Consider the following 16,618-nt stretch of genomic DNA (forward strand, 5'->3'; position numbering starts at 1 on the left):
CGATTTTGCCACGACATAAAAGGACTCCTTACTTATATCGTTGAGTTTCACCAAAACTAACATGTACTCACAATTATTTGTGTACCTTGCCCCTTTAGGACCTATAAGTAACACCTCGCTGAGCGAAAACTATTACTAGATTGATGTAAAGGATATCCAAGCAAGTGTATATTTTGGCAAGGCACCTTTTAACTCAATTTTTAAGTTTGGAACTTAAGGCTCTTACTATGTTGGTTAGATTTTAAGTGAACTAAAATCCTTAATCATGCAACATAATCAAGCTTTTGATCTCATGCATTTTAAGACATATTTAAAAGCAATAAATAACTTAAAACATGCATAAGATAAATGTGATCTAGTATGGCCCGACTTCATCTTGAAGCTTTAACTTCAAAGTCCGTCTTGAAAATCTCCGTGGGAGGCACCATTTTCTTCAAATAGGATAAGCTATTATTAAAACTAATTACAACTATTTGATGGTACGCAGACCATATTTGAATTGAAAAACGACTTTGGTACTTTAGACCAATTACATTCAAATTAATGGTACGCAGACCATATTTTCTATCCTATTTGGGCCATACTAGTCACTTCATAACCTGCAAAACAGTACATATACAATATATACCATTCACCCATTCATTATCATGAATGGCCCACATAGCTGGTTAGTAAAACACATCATGCATCACGTAAACATTTGCAGCAATTAATCAAGGGCACCAATAATCTACAAATTATTCAGTCCTTATTAATTCTAATCAAGTTGTTTTAACCTTAAGGATTTGTAGACCTAATCAAGAGTTTATGACTAAAAAGGGCTCCCACTTAAACCAATAAATTCATATGCTTTACTAATTTTAAACATAAAAATGTATTTCTAGTCTAATCGGAAACATACAAATTTAATTAAAATTTAAAGCTCATATAAATTTATAATTGAATCCAAAAGGTTTAATTTAATTTCAGTAGTATTTAAATTAATTCATGATTTTAATTTTAGTAAAATAATTAGAATAAATAAAATTTATTATAATTACAATATTCAAAATTAAAATCCAAGAAAATAATTTAAATTATTAATTTTAAAATTTAATTAAAATTACGTAAACTGAAAATTTCAAATTAAAATTTCAAAACGATTTAATCGCAACGTAACAATCCCACGCATCGCACGCCCATGGGCCACACGCACACAGCCATCGCTGGCCATGTGCGCGCAGCCCATGCGCTGCGTCGCATCGCTGCTGCTAACCATCGCAAGGCATCACGCGAGCTGGTGCTCGCTGCGCGCGCCAGCACTCGACGCACGAGCATGCTGCCGCAGCCCATCGCTGGGCGCAGCGCTCGTCGCACGTCGCAATAGCGAGCTGCTTGCCATCGCTGGGCGTAGCGCTCGTCGCACGTCGCAACAAGCACTCGCACGCCATCGCTGGGCGCAGCGCTCGTCGCACACACAACAAGCACTCGCACGCCATCGCTGGGCGCAGCGCTCGTCGCATGTCGCAACAAGCACTCGCACGCCATCGCTGGGCGCAGCGCTCGTTGCACGCACAACAGCGCTCGCTGCGCGCGAGTGATCGATGCTTGGCGCAGCACTCGTGGCACGCGAGCTTGCGCTCGCTGCGCGCGAGGCTCCGCACGCTTGCGCGATGCAGTGCGCGCTGTGGCGCAGCTCGCTTGCTGCCCACACGCGACTGCTCGTGCCTTGCTCTCGCCCTCGCCCATTCGCCCATTGCACACAGCCCACGACACAAGGCAGGGCTGCTGCCTTGTGCTCGTGCACCATGGCCTTGCTCATTGCTTTCGTACCGCATGGGCGACGAGCTCCCTTGCTCGTCGTCACATGCCCGCACTATACAACACCCCTTAAGGGTAACACGTAGCGTCCATTGCTTTGTGCGTGCAAGTTATATGAGCGAATCGCATAAAAATTTAAAATTTATATTCAAAATTAATGACAAATTAATAAATAATATTAATTTCATAATTTTAGGGCGAAAAAATCGAAAATTTATTATTCAATTGATTTCCGATTAACATGGATTCAAGTCTAGGTCATAAAAATTTAAAATTTAACATAAATTTACAATTTTTATGGTGGTTTTTAATCATAGGTATCTAATTAAATTATAACTAATTATGAAAATCAAATTAATTCTAAATTATTCCAATTTTCAACAAATTAATCATAATTACAAATTAGATTGCATAATTAACAAGGTTAGGCATTCAAACTTGTTTAACATATACAGTAGGTCAATCAAAAATTCAAGATTTATCAACAAGAATCGCAAATATTTAATTTAAATTTACGAAATTTTGCATTCGAAAAACTAAAACCTCCGAAAAGTCATAGTTAGGCTTCGAATTTGAGAATTTTAGAATGCCTTTTACATGCGGAATTGACACAAAAATCACTCGATTTGGATGAGTAACGAAGAAACTGTCGAAAAACTGCGTACGTATAATTAAATAAACGCAATTTGCAATTAATTAACAATTACGAAAATTAATCACCCCTTTTAATTCTTGCAAATTTGTAATATTTAACCATGTTCATGCAATTTAGATTATGAAAATAATAAGAGGCTCGTGATACCACTGTTAGGTTATGATTCATATGACAATTCATAAATCATGCGGAAAAAACCATAAAGCCAAGAAAGCATATTATTTACACATAATCATTTAGCATAGTTTAGATGCATACTCTTTGTTGCGTGCCTTCCCTAGCTGCGCCCGAACCGAACAAGAACAAGTCTTTAGGACTCCAAGTGTTGTCCCTCCGTAGATAGTCCACGGCGCGTCCGGATCCGCCTTAAGATTGACCAACTAGAATCGCCCTTAAGGTACTACTTATTTTCGGCTAAATGGGCAAGAGTTATGGCTGATTTTTCTGCTTAAAAATCCTAGCTTTGAATACTTGAAAACTTGTATATAAATAATGACCCTAGGCCCTTATTTATAGAGGTATGGAAAAGGAATTGTAATCCTACTAGGATGTGGATTTGTTAATTAGAACTTTATTAGGACTCTAAATAACAATGAAATTCTAATAAGATTAGGATTTTAATCTTCGCACGAATCCTAATAGAATTAGGATTTCCCGCACACGCATCGTACAAGCCGTGCACCCGCGCAGGCCTTGCGGCCCACGACAAGCGCACAGCCCATGTGCGGTGCTGCGTGCGCGCGCGCCCTTGGCTGGGCCTGGCCTTGCGCTGGGCCTGGTCGAGGCGTGCGTTGCTGCGTGCGGCTCGCTGGGCGATGGCCTGGCTTCGTGCTGGGCCTTCGTCTAGCGGGCCTCGTCCGATGCTAATTCGTACGATACGCTTCCGATTAAATTCCTGATTCCGGAATTCATTTCCGATACGAACAACATTTAATATTTCCGATTCCGGAATTAATTTCCGTTTCGAACAAATATTTAATATTTCTGTTTCCGGAATTATTTTCCGATTCCGATAATATTTCCGATTCTGACAATATTTCCGTTTCCGGCAATATTTCCGATTCCGGCAATATTTCCATTTCCGATAATATTTTCCGATACGTACCATGTTTCCGTTTCCGGCAACATCTACGACTTGGATAATATTTATATTTCCGATACGATCCATATTTCCGTTTCCGGCAATATCATCGTTTCCGGAGTATTCATTTCTTGCCTGTGACGATCTCAACTCCCACTGAAACCAAGATCCGTCGATTCCGAATATCCATAGATGGAGTATTTAATGCCATTAAATACTCCATCTATGGATATTCGGTGAGATCAAGTGAGCTGAATGCCTAGCTAGAGGCCGCTTCAGTTCAAGTGGAATTAATGATATTAATCCACAACTTACTCTTGACTGAACCCGTAGGGTCACACAAATAGTACGTAAACGGATCAAGTATTTAATGGCATTAAATACTCCATCTATGGATATTCGGAATCGACGGATCTTGGTTTCAGTGGGAGCTGAAATCGTCAAAGGCAAGCAAGTGAATACTCCGGAAACGGTGATATTGCCGGAAACGGAAATATTAGATGTTGCCGGAAACGGAAACATGGTACGTATCGGAAAATATTAATGGAAATGGAAATATTGCCGAAATCGGAAATATTGCCGGAAACGGAAATATTGTCATAATCGGAAATATTATCGAAATCGGAAAATAATTCCGGAAACGGAAATATTAAATATTTGTTCGAAACGGAAATTAATTCCGGAATCGGAAATATTAAATATTGTTCGTGTAGGAAATGAATTCCGGAATCGAGAATTTAATCGGAAGCGTATCGTACGAATTAGCATCGGACGAGGCCTGCCAGACGAAGGCCCAGCATGAAGCCGGGCCATCGCCCAGCAAGCCGAAGCGCAACAAACACACGCCAGCCACGCCAGGCCCAGCGCAAGGCCAGGCCCAGCAAAGGCCAAGGCGCGCACGCGGGGGCTGATGCTCGTGGGCTGCGAGCAGCGCCAGCTCGTGTGGGCCGCAAGGCCTGCGCGGGTTTATGCGATGCTCGTGCTCGTGCAACGCTTGTGTTTTAATACAAATCCTAAAGGTAATGGAATTTGTTCTATGATTAAATCCTAATCCTAATAAAGATAGAATTTGTTTAATAGAGTTTTAATCAGATTCTAATTAAATAAATTAGTATCCTAATAGGATTCCAAGTCCTTTTCCATAACTCTATAAATAGGTGCTTAGGGTCACATATTTACATCGAGAATTGAAGTATTCAAAGGTAAGATTTTCAAGCAAAAATCAGCCACAAACACTTGCCCTATTAGCCGAAATTTATAGTACATTAAGGGCGATTCTAGTTGGTCAAGCTGAAGGCGGATCCGGACGTGCTGTGGACTATCTACGGAGGGACGACACTTGGAGTCCTAAAGACTTGTTCTTGTTCGGTTCGGGCGCAGCTAGGGAGGGCACGCTACAAAGTGTATGCATCTGAATTATGCTAAATGATTATGTGTAAATAATATGTTTCCTGGCTTTATGGTTTTTCCGCATGATTTATGTTTATTCATATGTATCATAACTTAACAGTGGTGTAGACACCTACTTTTTTCCCCATTCCCGCAAGGGAAAGGTTCAATGATGAAAACATAAATCTCCACTTGACAACGCATCTCCTATGAAATAAACGAATCTCAATTCCCCTTTTCATTTCACCCGAAACTTGCTATTTATGGAAACCTGCTAAAAATAGTAACTGCCGTAAAAGGTAGCTTCTAAAAGTGGCAAATCATAAAAGATAGAAACCTGTCAGAATTAGGTGTTGCATTCCAACATAAATCCTAAGTGAGATAGAAAACTGCGAGAATCCTATTCCTAATATGGTTCAGAAATAAGAGTTACGTATTAATTGAAATCCTAACGAGCCTAGAGTTCGTAACGGGCCCGGATGCATTCCGTCATAAAATTGATACGCGCTAAAAGACTAGAATTAATCTCAAACTCTACGGATTTCAGGAATCCGAATCTGACTAAAGAAAACAGCCCAGACCCTATTGAGATTCGTTAAATAAAAAGGAGAAATAGCAAAGTCAAAGTGGTTAGTTTTCTGAGAACCGTGACGCACCTCTCAAGGGTGCGTCGTAATGTGTCCCTTTTCGATGATTTAACTGCTTTCCTCGCCCTTTTTATGAATTGTTAAACTAACCTAATCTGATTGTTCTATCACGCCTAACAAATATAATATTTTTGGGAAATCGGATTATCATGCTAGGTCCCTTTATGCTATTTAAATCAGATAATCACGATCGAATTAGTATTATATGTTGCATATTGCTAAAATCAACTCATATTAGTTTAATAGTTAACGCATGTCCCTTCAATTATTTATGCTGAGCTAGTAAGGATATCCTGCCTCTGGAGTTATCGACGAGCGAAGTACTCCTCTCGGTAGTTACAGTCCCCCGAACCCTCAATCTCTACCTTGCAGGTGTATATTGAGAGATCCCCACACCAGGGATCACAAGGGAACCTACGGTCGTCGTGGTCAAACATAATTGCACTCCCTTAATGTCACGATAACCGGGTTTTGTCAGTTTTTCTCATTGTCGTTAAAAACTGAATGGCGACTCCTATATTACTAGTCAATTGGGTGTATACTCACAGGAAATCCAATTACACTTGATTGAATAAAAAGAATCGTCACACCCACGAGGGACAAGGTCACGCATTAGCCTCGTGCTTTTTCGACCCCCTCACAAGTGGTATCACAAGCCTCTTATTATTTTCATAATCTAAATTGCATGACATGGTTAAATTTTACAAATTTGCAAAGAATTAAAAGGGGTGATTAATTTTCGTAATTGTTAATTAATTGCAAATTGCGTTTATTTAATTATATGTACGCAGTTTTTCGGCAGTTTCTTCGTTACTCATCCAAATCGAGTGATTTTTGTGTCAATTCCGCATGTAAAAGGCATTCTAAAATTTTGATAAAAGTAATATTTTTCGGCCGAACTCAGAATTCCCAAATTCGAAGCCTAACTATGACTTTTCGGAGGTTTTAGTTTTTCGAACGCAAAAGTTTGTAAATTTAAGATGTTAAATTGAATATTTGCGATTCTTGTTGATAAATCTTGAGTTTTTTATTGACCTACAATATTTGTTTAACAATTATGAATGCCTAGACTTGTTAATTATACCACCTAATTTGTAATTATGATTAATTTGTTGAAATTCGAATAATTTTGATTTGATTTCATAATTAATTAATAATTTAATTAGGTATCCATGATTAAAATCCACCATAAAAATTGTTAATTTGTGTTAAAATTTTAAATTTTTATGACCTAGATTTGAATCCATGTTAATCGGAAATTAATTGATTAATAAATTTTCGATTTTTAGCCCTAAAATAATGAAATTAATATGATTTATTAATTTGTCATTAATTTTAAATTAAAAATTTTAAATTATTATGAAAATGCCCATAAATGTTGCACGCACAAAGCAATGGAAGCTACGTGTTACCTTTAAGGGGTGTTGTATAGTGCGGGCACGCGACGACGAGCAAGGGAGCCCGTCGCCCGTGCGGTACGAATGCAGCGAGCGACGAGCTATGCGGCACGCAAGACCCTGCGCCTAGGCGTACGTGCAGGGCGATGGGCGAGGGCATGGGCACACGGCATAGCACGATGCGTGTGGGCAGCAGCACGCTGCGCCACAACGCACCATGCGCGCCAAGAAGCGACAGCCACGACGCAGCAATGCTACGCGCCGCGTAGCCCGCAAGGGTTGCGTGTGTGCGTGGCTTGGGCGTCGGTGCGTACAGCTGTGCGGGGTATGTGCGACGATCAATAGGCACGGGGCATGGGCGTCGTACCTCGATGGGGCTTGGGCGCAAGCCCAAGTGCCTCGTCTTGCGAAGTATTGATGCGTTTCGTTTTAATTTTAAATTTTCAGTTCGGAAATAATTTTAATTAAATTTAAAAATTAATTATTTAAATTGTTTTCTCGGATTTAATTTTCAATATTATATTATTATAAATTTTATTTATACTAATTATTTTACTAAAATTAAACCTTGAATTAATTTAAATTCATTTAATTCAACTGAAAAATAAATTAAATCAATGGATTCAATTATAATTTTATATGAGCTTTAAATTTTAATTAAATTTGTATGTTTCCGGTTAGACTAGAAATACATTTTTATGTTTAAAATTAGTAAAGCATATAAAGTTATTGGTTTAAGTGGGAGTATTTTTAGTCATAAACTCTTGATTAGGTCTACAAATCCTTTAAGGTTAAACAACTTGATTAGAATTAATAAGGACTGAATAATTGGTAGATTATTGGTGCCCTTAATTAATTGCTGCAAATATTTATGTGATGCAAACAACGTGTTTTTACTAACCAGCTATGTGGGCCATTCATGATAATGAATGGGTGAATGGTATATATTGTATATGTACTGTTTTGCAGGTTATGAAGTGACTAGTATGGCCCAAATAGGATAGAAAATATGGTCTGCGAACCATTAATTTGAATGTAATTGGTCTAAAGCACCAAATTTGTTTTTCAATTCAAATATAGTATGCGTACCATCAAATAGTTGTAATTAGTTTAATTATAGCTTATCCTATTTGAAGAAAATGGCGCCTCCCACGGTGAAATTCAAGACGGAGTTTCCAATCCATTTTCAAGACGGACTTTGAAGTTGAAGCTTCAAGATGAAGTCGGGCCATACTAGATCACAATTATCTTATGCATGCTTTAAGTTATTTATTGCTTTTAAATATGTCTTAAATATGCATGAGATTGTGGCTTGATTATGTTGCATGATTAAGGATTTTAGTTCACTTAAAATCTAACCAACATAGTAAGAGCCTTAAGTTCCAAACTTAAAAATTGAGTTAAAAGTTGCCATGCCAAAATAACACTTACTTGGATATCCTTTACATCGATCTTAGTAATAGGTTTCCGCCATAGCGAGGTGTTACTTATCGATACTAAAGGGGTAAGGTACACAAATAATTGTGAGTATATGTTAGTTTTGGTGAAACTCAACGATATAAGTAAGGAGTCCTTTTATGTCGTGGCAAAATCGATAGGTTTACCTAATAAGTTCTTAGACGTACCTATCAACCAAGAGTAGTTTATAGACTATTAGCAAAAGGCTTTTGCTTACCTAAAATATTTTAGAATTGAGTCAAAATACATAATGTGCTTAATTCTTCAATGATTTAAGGATCTTGGAATCATTTTATTCACACCTGCCGGAACAATAAATTCGAATAAAATTCCAATAACTTGTTTAAATTGCATAATTGCTTTAATTTTCAAGTTATTACTCATGATAAATGTTTAGACTTTGCATGCTTCAATGTATGTTTTAATTATTCGTTATAATTAAATATCTTGTACTGCAACAAACCCTTTAAGAAAGGTAACAGTAAATTTCCTCGATTGGTAGCGAATCCAAGAACGATTCACGGAAATGAGAGATGTGAGCAATTTAAAATGTACGTTTATTTTAGCGACTTTTATGGTTTTTTTCGAGTATCAAAGTCGAATGGCAAACCGATTGGTGCTTGTGAATTCAAAATACAATGTAGTTTTGAGATCATAAAGTATTGAGTTTAAACGCTCAGCCTTACCAATGGTTAACAACCTAATATCTTTGTCCATTTAATTCTCGAATGAGTCTAGTCCCTAGACATTCGAATAGATCGATGCTTAGAGAACTTTAGAAGCTTCTGGTAAGATCATCTAGTTGAAACAAAATATTCAACATAAATTAAATGGTAAGAACCTTGTTGGAGTGACATTGGACATGTATAACAAAGTATAAAAGTCAACACTAAAGAATTCAATTCTTAAGACTATAAGAAAGGGTACAAGAAATAGGAAAACAAGAAACAAATGAAAGGAATTTACGATTCCGTTTCTACCTTTAAGTTTATGTTTAAAGAGAAGTGACCTAGAAATCAAACTTCCTTGGTATCATATACCGCTTGAGGTTCTTACTTCGGTAATAACTCAAACAATGGAAGCTAGGCTACACTAATGGCCTACAAGTGGGAAATGAAGCATGGCAATGCTACATTAGTTGTAGGGTCATCTAGTTTGTTTTAACTCCTTTCAAAGGCTGGAACTTAATGGCTATTTTGTTCTATAATCAGCATACCTAAATTTCTGTTTTCAAACACAGAAAGACACACATTCAAGAAAAACAAAAACAATGTTTGTTTGTTTATTTGAATGAAATGGTCAATTACGGGTTGAGTCAATATGCTTGATTAAAACAAACAACTCTTTAACAATAAGAACTTTACTAGGTTCAAATCAACCCCTTGATTTGAGTCCCACTAATCTTTGGCATTGTTGCTTAGACCATATCAACAAGTTAACATTCAAAAGCTCTATTTTGATGGACTTTTGAAAGTTCATTGATTTCTAGATCAATTTAAGACAACTAGTCTTACTTGTTGAAAGTAACAAAAGATATGAACTATTGTTAGAACGCCTAGACAATAGAGTTCAAAGCTAAAGAAAGGTTTTATGACTTTATTATTTCACACAGATTTGAGTGAATATAGGTTTATTTACTCAATGTGATATAAGTTTGAATCTGTTTGGCTAGTTCAAAGATTCAGAAGTATAAATCCCACTTGGTAAGAAATCATAAAGATCTAGGATAGATCATGTTAATGATTTCTTGAGACCAAAAATGATCATCAATGATTGTGTGTTGTAATTTCACAATCTAGCTCCATGAGATATGGCATATCTAAGTGGAATGATCGAAGTCAATTAGTACTTGATTCGATCAATGATGAATCATAAAGACTTTTCCTATAATTTCTAAAACAAAATGCTTAACTACCACCAAACTAAACCAAATTCGTCAAAGCCATTGAAAAGTAATTTCAGAATATCTTTTCATAATATATCTACAGAGTTCCTAAACTCAGTGGGAGCTTAGCGTTTGTTATTCAACAAACTAAGGCCCAAGTATAGATATATGTTTCATTGTGATTTATTCAAATGAGACACAAGGGTATTGTTTCTACCACGAATTTTTGAGAACATAATGTTTGTTTGCTCGAAATGATGTCCTTTTGGAGATTCATTTCCAAAATGACAAGTGGGAGAAAATAGAACTCGAAATTCTTCGAGGCGAATAACAAACATAAACGGACATTCCGGAGGCTTTTCGAAGTGCTTCAGAAAATCCGAACTTATTATTTAAGGACTTTAGAAGTGGCTTTAAAGAATAGACATCTCTTAGAAGACTTTACAAGTGCTTCAAGGAGAACAGAATATTCAAAGGACTTTCAAGTGGCTATTGATATTCTATTGTTTGATGTTCTATACCCAAGTAGGCATAGAGATCAAATCACTGAAACTATGAGATTCTTCTATTAGATAGTAAAGAAACCTATAACTTGCAGTAAAACTATTATCATGTAGATTAATGAGTTTGTGACCTGTAAGAAATCTATGACGAAACCCAGATTCCCTAAAATGGTTAGAGGCCATATATAGACTCAAATGTTTTAAATGGTTAGAGGCCATAAAACATACTAAATGTTTTGATGACAAAATTGAAATTTTGGTGATTTCCAAGAATAGTTTCACACCAATTGGTTGCAAGTTTGTTTTAAGGATAAAAACCATCAAACATGGAATTGTGTTCACACACAAAGCTAGATTAGTTGCTAAAGGTTACAAGCAAATTGACGGCGTGGATTGTATTGAAGCCTCATGCAAAATCGTAATGCGTAAGTCTATAATTCAAGCAATGATTGCATATTGGTACATATGGCAATTGGATGACGAAACGTATTCCTCAATCAAATGTTGGAAGAAAACTATGTACATGGCATGTCATAGGATTTGTGGATCCAAATAATGCTTGAAATGAATGCTAGCTTATGAAATCTAAGTACAGAGTTAAGCAAGAAATTGGGATTTAAGCCTCATGGAAATGTATTTTAATGAAGCTAATAAGTATTTTAGTTTCATAAAATGTACATAATTCTTATAGATATATAAGAAATTAGTGGGAGTACATAAAAACTTAATTGGTCCTATGTGTATCACACACATATCTCTCTGTTGTGAAATAACATTCAAATGCTAATGACTTAGGCTTGAAATTATTCATCAATGATGGACCAAGGCGAAACTTAGTACATACTGGGTATTAAGATCTATTTACAAAGATCTTATGATATTGTTTTGGATTAAGTAATGGCATTTACTAAATCAAACATGAAAGACTCCATTGGAGATATTTGACCAATATGAATAAATCTAAGTAAAGGATGTTTGAACTATGTATAAGCATTTACTAAGTTAAACATCAAAGAGTCTAAATGAGATTCTTAACCTATATTATATGTCAAAGAATTTAGCTGGAATTAGTATCTACTGAAACTAGATGAGCTAAAGTTACATGAATAGAATTCAATTGGGAATTATTCTGCAAAAGAATTTATCATGTATGATATAATATGAGGATCTCCAAAAGCGTATCGTGTGGCTTTAGGCATGACGAACATATACCAGTCTCTATTGATCTAAGTGAAGATCAACTAGATTGAGATCAAGAAAAACTTATGGTACTTGAAAAGGTACATAGGAATAGTTCTTGATTCAAGGAAATAAAGATATGCTAAATATTGATGCTACACGCATAAACACTGGCAAAGGATCAAGCAAGATTCCCTTGGAGTTAACCATTGGCAAGGACGAGCTATAGAGCATCCTGTTTTGAAAATGGCAACATGGGTTGGAGACCATGAGTTGTTGCGTGGGAAATTAAAATATTAATTTCTATGTTCCAAATATACAGCTGGAAAGTCTTCCACATATCTGTGAACTGCTTGGATAAGTAAATCCAAACAAAGCATCACTAGCAACCTAAACAGTTGAAATAAAAGTACTTATTGCCTAAAAAGCAATTAAACAGAGTTGTTTATATTAATGAGTTCTTCATTGAACTTGGGAAGATCACATGTCTGTTGACTTAATGGTTCTTCATTGCAAAATGCGTAGAACCACTAAAGTAGCAAGAAAGACTAGATCACAAAATAAACATACTCAAAAGATCTTATCATCATATCTCGAAGAACATTTCGATGAAAAGGATATTAAGATTGGCAAAGCATGATAACTAAACCTATGCAACAAGTGAGAAGCAACACTCACATTGTAGCACTGGAAATCAAGCATAGCTTTGATTTCCATGAACTGTTTTAAAGATGGGTTTGGGGCCCATGGTTGTAAAACATTAGGGTTGAACATTTATCATATATGAAATGTATTTTCATATTCCATTTAATCTTGGTTTAGTATTAAATGATGAGTCCCTTCAATTTGACGATATATTCAAGATAGACTGTCAGGACCAGTCCTGTGACTAAGAAATGTCTATCAAGTGAACTTGAAAGTCAAAATTGAAAATGGTCCCTGGTCGGAGTTTTCTATAAAGATGGACGCATAGAAAACGATAGACGACTAGAATGCAAGATGACTAGTAGTTCTGTTTCTTGAACTATGTGGACATGGCAATGTCATAATCATTTGCATAGATACTTACTTTGGGAAGACTAGTATCGGACAGACCTATGAAACTTTACTGTAAGAGATGAAAATCTGTCATAAGTAAATTTCATTAAAGTTATTAGACACTAAATCCTCAATACCTGAGTGATTTGAGATTACTTGTTTCAGAACTGCTTACTTTGACGTTGACCAACCGTCGCATCATCAAAGGAGGTTATAAAGGCAACGCTCAGGTAATCACCTATCAAACGAAGTCTAATCTCAAGATCGCAAGATTGGGATTGTCCTCCCATAAATCGGGATGAGATGCTTAAAAGTTGTACAAGGACACTCGGAGAGCTAGAAACTGTAAAATGCATGGCCGTGCTCAGATGAATCATAGGCTATGATTATCTGTTTATTTGATAAGTTGAACTCTGAAACCGAGAAACACCTCTGGACATAATAAGGATGACAACTCTTACCTTATGTTCAAGAGCAAGCATCGAGCGACAAAGGAATTAGGAAATGCACACTTGTCCCTAAGGACAAGTGGGAGACTGAAGGAAATAATGCCCTTAGTCCAAGTATGCATTTAATGTTAAGTCTAATAAATGCGGTTCAGTATTAATTAACAAGTTAATAATTTAGTGAGATCAAGTGAGCTGAATGCCTAGCTAGAGGCCGCTTCAGTTCAAGTGGAATTAATGATATTAATCCACAGCTTACTCTTGACTGAACCCGTAGGGTCACACAAATAGTACGTAAACGGATCAAGTATTTAATGGCATTAAATACTCCATCTATGGATATTCGGAATCGACGGATCTTGGTTTCAGTGGGAGCTGAGATCGTCAAAGGCAAGCAAGTGAATACTCCGGAAACGATGATATTGCCGGAAACGGAAATATGGATCGTATCGGAAATATAAATATTATCCAAGTCGTAGATGTTGCCGGAAACGGAAACATGGTACGTGTCGGAAAATATTATTGGAAATGGAAATATTGCCGGAATCGGAAATATTGCCGGAAACGGAAATATTGTCAGAATCGGAAATATTATCGAAATCGGAAAATAATTTCGGAAACGGAAATATTAAATATTTGTTCGAAACGGAAATTAATTCCGGAATCGGAAATATTAAATATTGTTCGTATCGGAAATGAATTCCGGAATCGAGAATTTAATCGGAAGCGTATCGTACGAATTAGCATCGGACGAGGCCTGCCAGACGAAGGCCCAACACGAAGCCGGGCCATCGCCCAGCAAGCCGAAGCGCAACAAACACACGCCAGCCACGCCAGGCCCAGCGCAAGGCCAGGCCCAGCAAAGGCCAAGGCGCGCGCGCGCTGGCTGATGCTCATGGGCTGCGAGCAGCGCCAGCTCGTGTGGGCCGCAAGGCCTACGCGGGTTTGTGCGATGCTCGTGCTCGTGCAACGCTTGTGTTTTAATACAAATCCTAAAGCTAATGGAATTTGTTCTATGATTAAATTCTAATCCTAATAAAGATAGAATTTGTTTAATAGAGTTTTAATCAGATTCTAATTAAATAAATTAGTATCCTAATAGGATTCCAAGTCCTTTTCCATAACTCTATAAATAGGTGCCTAGGGTCACATATTTACATCGAGAATTGAAGTATTCAAAGGTAAGACTTTCAAGCAAAAATCAGCCACAAACCCTTGCCCTATTAGCCGAAATTTATAGTACCTTAAGGGCGATTCTAGTTGGTCAACATTAAGGCGGATCCGGACGTGCTGTGGACTATCTACGGAGGGTAGGGATGCTAATGAGCCGAGTCGAGCTCGAGTTTGGCTAAGCTCGACTCGAACTCGAAAACTCATAGTCAAACTCGACTCGACTCGAAAACTCGCGAGCCTAAAATTTTCAAACTCGACTCGAACTCGAAAACTAAACCCGAGCTCGAACTCGACTCGAAATCGGCTCGAAATCAGCTCGAAAACTCAAAGTCGAGCTCAAAAACTAAACTCAAGCTCGAACTCGGCTTGAACTCGAACTCGGCTAGAAAACACAAGCACTCGAGCTAAAACTCAACTCGTAATCGACTTGAAAACCCAAAATTGAGCTTAAATTCGACTTAAATCATATTTAAATCTTATAAAAAGTAAGTTTATACCCCAAATCAATATATCCATTAGTCCAAATGAAAGCCCAATGGAAGTGATTTGTACACTTTCATACTCAAAGAGTAATACTTATAACCCTTTTCCCCTTTCCTCCCTCACTTATTTACCAATGTGGGACAAAGTTAATATAACATTTTCTTCTTTCCTCCCTCACTTATTTACCCATGTGGGACAAAATGAATATACTTATTTTCTTCTTTCCTCCCTTATTTATGTACCAACGTTGGAGTAACGGTAGAAGACATTTTGACTGCCAAATAGTGTAATCCACATGGACGAATTAGATTTTTTTTTTTTTTGTCCTTAATAACTTATTCATCCATTTTAGGAAGGAAAAAAAAATTATTAAAGAATTAAAAAACATAAAATGATGAATAAAAATGATAAAATAAAACATTTATATTTTTATAACAGTTTTTATTATGTATATATAATTCGAGCTTCTCGAGCTTTTCGAGTCGAGTATCAAGTTGCTCGACTCGACTCGTTAAATTTTCGAGTCGATCTCGAGCTCGAGTCGAGCTGATTCGAGTCGAGTTTTGACCGAGCTTTGACCGAGTCGGGTTCGAGTAGCTCGCGAGTTCGGGGAGCTCATAAGCACCCCTAACGGAGGGACGACACTTGGAGTCCTAAAGACTTGTTCTTGTTCGGTTCGGGCGCAGCTAGGGAGGGCACGCTACAAAGTGTATGCATCTTAATTATGCTAAATGATTATGTGTAAATAATATGTTTCCTGGCTTTATGGTTTTTCCGCATGATTTATGTTTATTCATATGTATCATAACCTAACACTTATAGCAAGTTGGGCCAGAGATCATGGGCTTCCTTAACTAAGGCCGTGCCTATTATTTTATCTGAACACCAAGGTCCAGGTCTGCTTCTTGGGCTTGGGCCATGGATTCGTTGGCCTAGTTATCTTGACTTCCTTGGGCTTTAAGGTGCAACTATTAAGCCCACATCAATTAATAATTAAAAAATTAATAGTAAATAATAATTTATAATAATAATAATAATAATAATAATAATAATAATAATAATAATAATAATAATAATTCTAATAATAATAATTAATAAAAATAAAAAGTTTAATTAAATTGAAATGAATAAAATTGAACTAAACTGAACTGGTCTATATGAAAAATAAGCCAAAAAAAATAGGGCCTAAATTTATCGTTCGTTCTCTATAATAGTTTTGATTACTAAACTTAGACAATTTTGATAATTCTTAAAATATATACCTAGTCCACAAAAAAGTAAACCATAGATTATTAGAAGCCATGTGGTCATCCCTCATTTCATCCCTCATTTTTTTTCAAATTTTCTTTTATTGTTTCTATGTTTAACACCTTCAATGCCCCTGTAGGAAAAAAAATTGTTGATACCGAAAATAATTATATGCAAGGGGAGGATATTACTTGATTGTAGATCTCATAAGAATAATGTTGCGCCGTGGTATGGAG

This window comes from Spinacia oleracea, chromosome 6 (assembly GCF_020520425.1).
Source record: "Spinacia oleracea cultivar Varoflay chromosome 6, BTI_SOV_V1, whole genome shotgun sequence".
NCBI classification, from domain to species: Eukaryota; Viridiplantae; Streptophyta; class Magnoliopsida; order Caryophyllales; family Amaranthaceae; genus Spinacia; species Spinacia oleracea.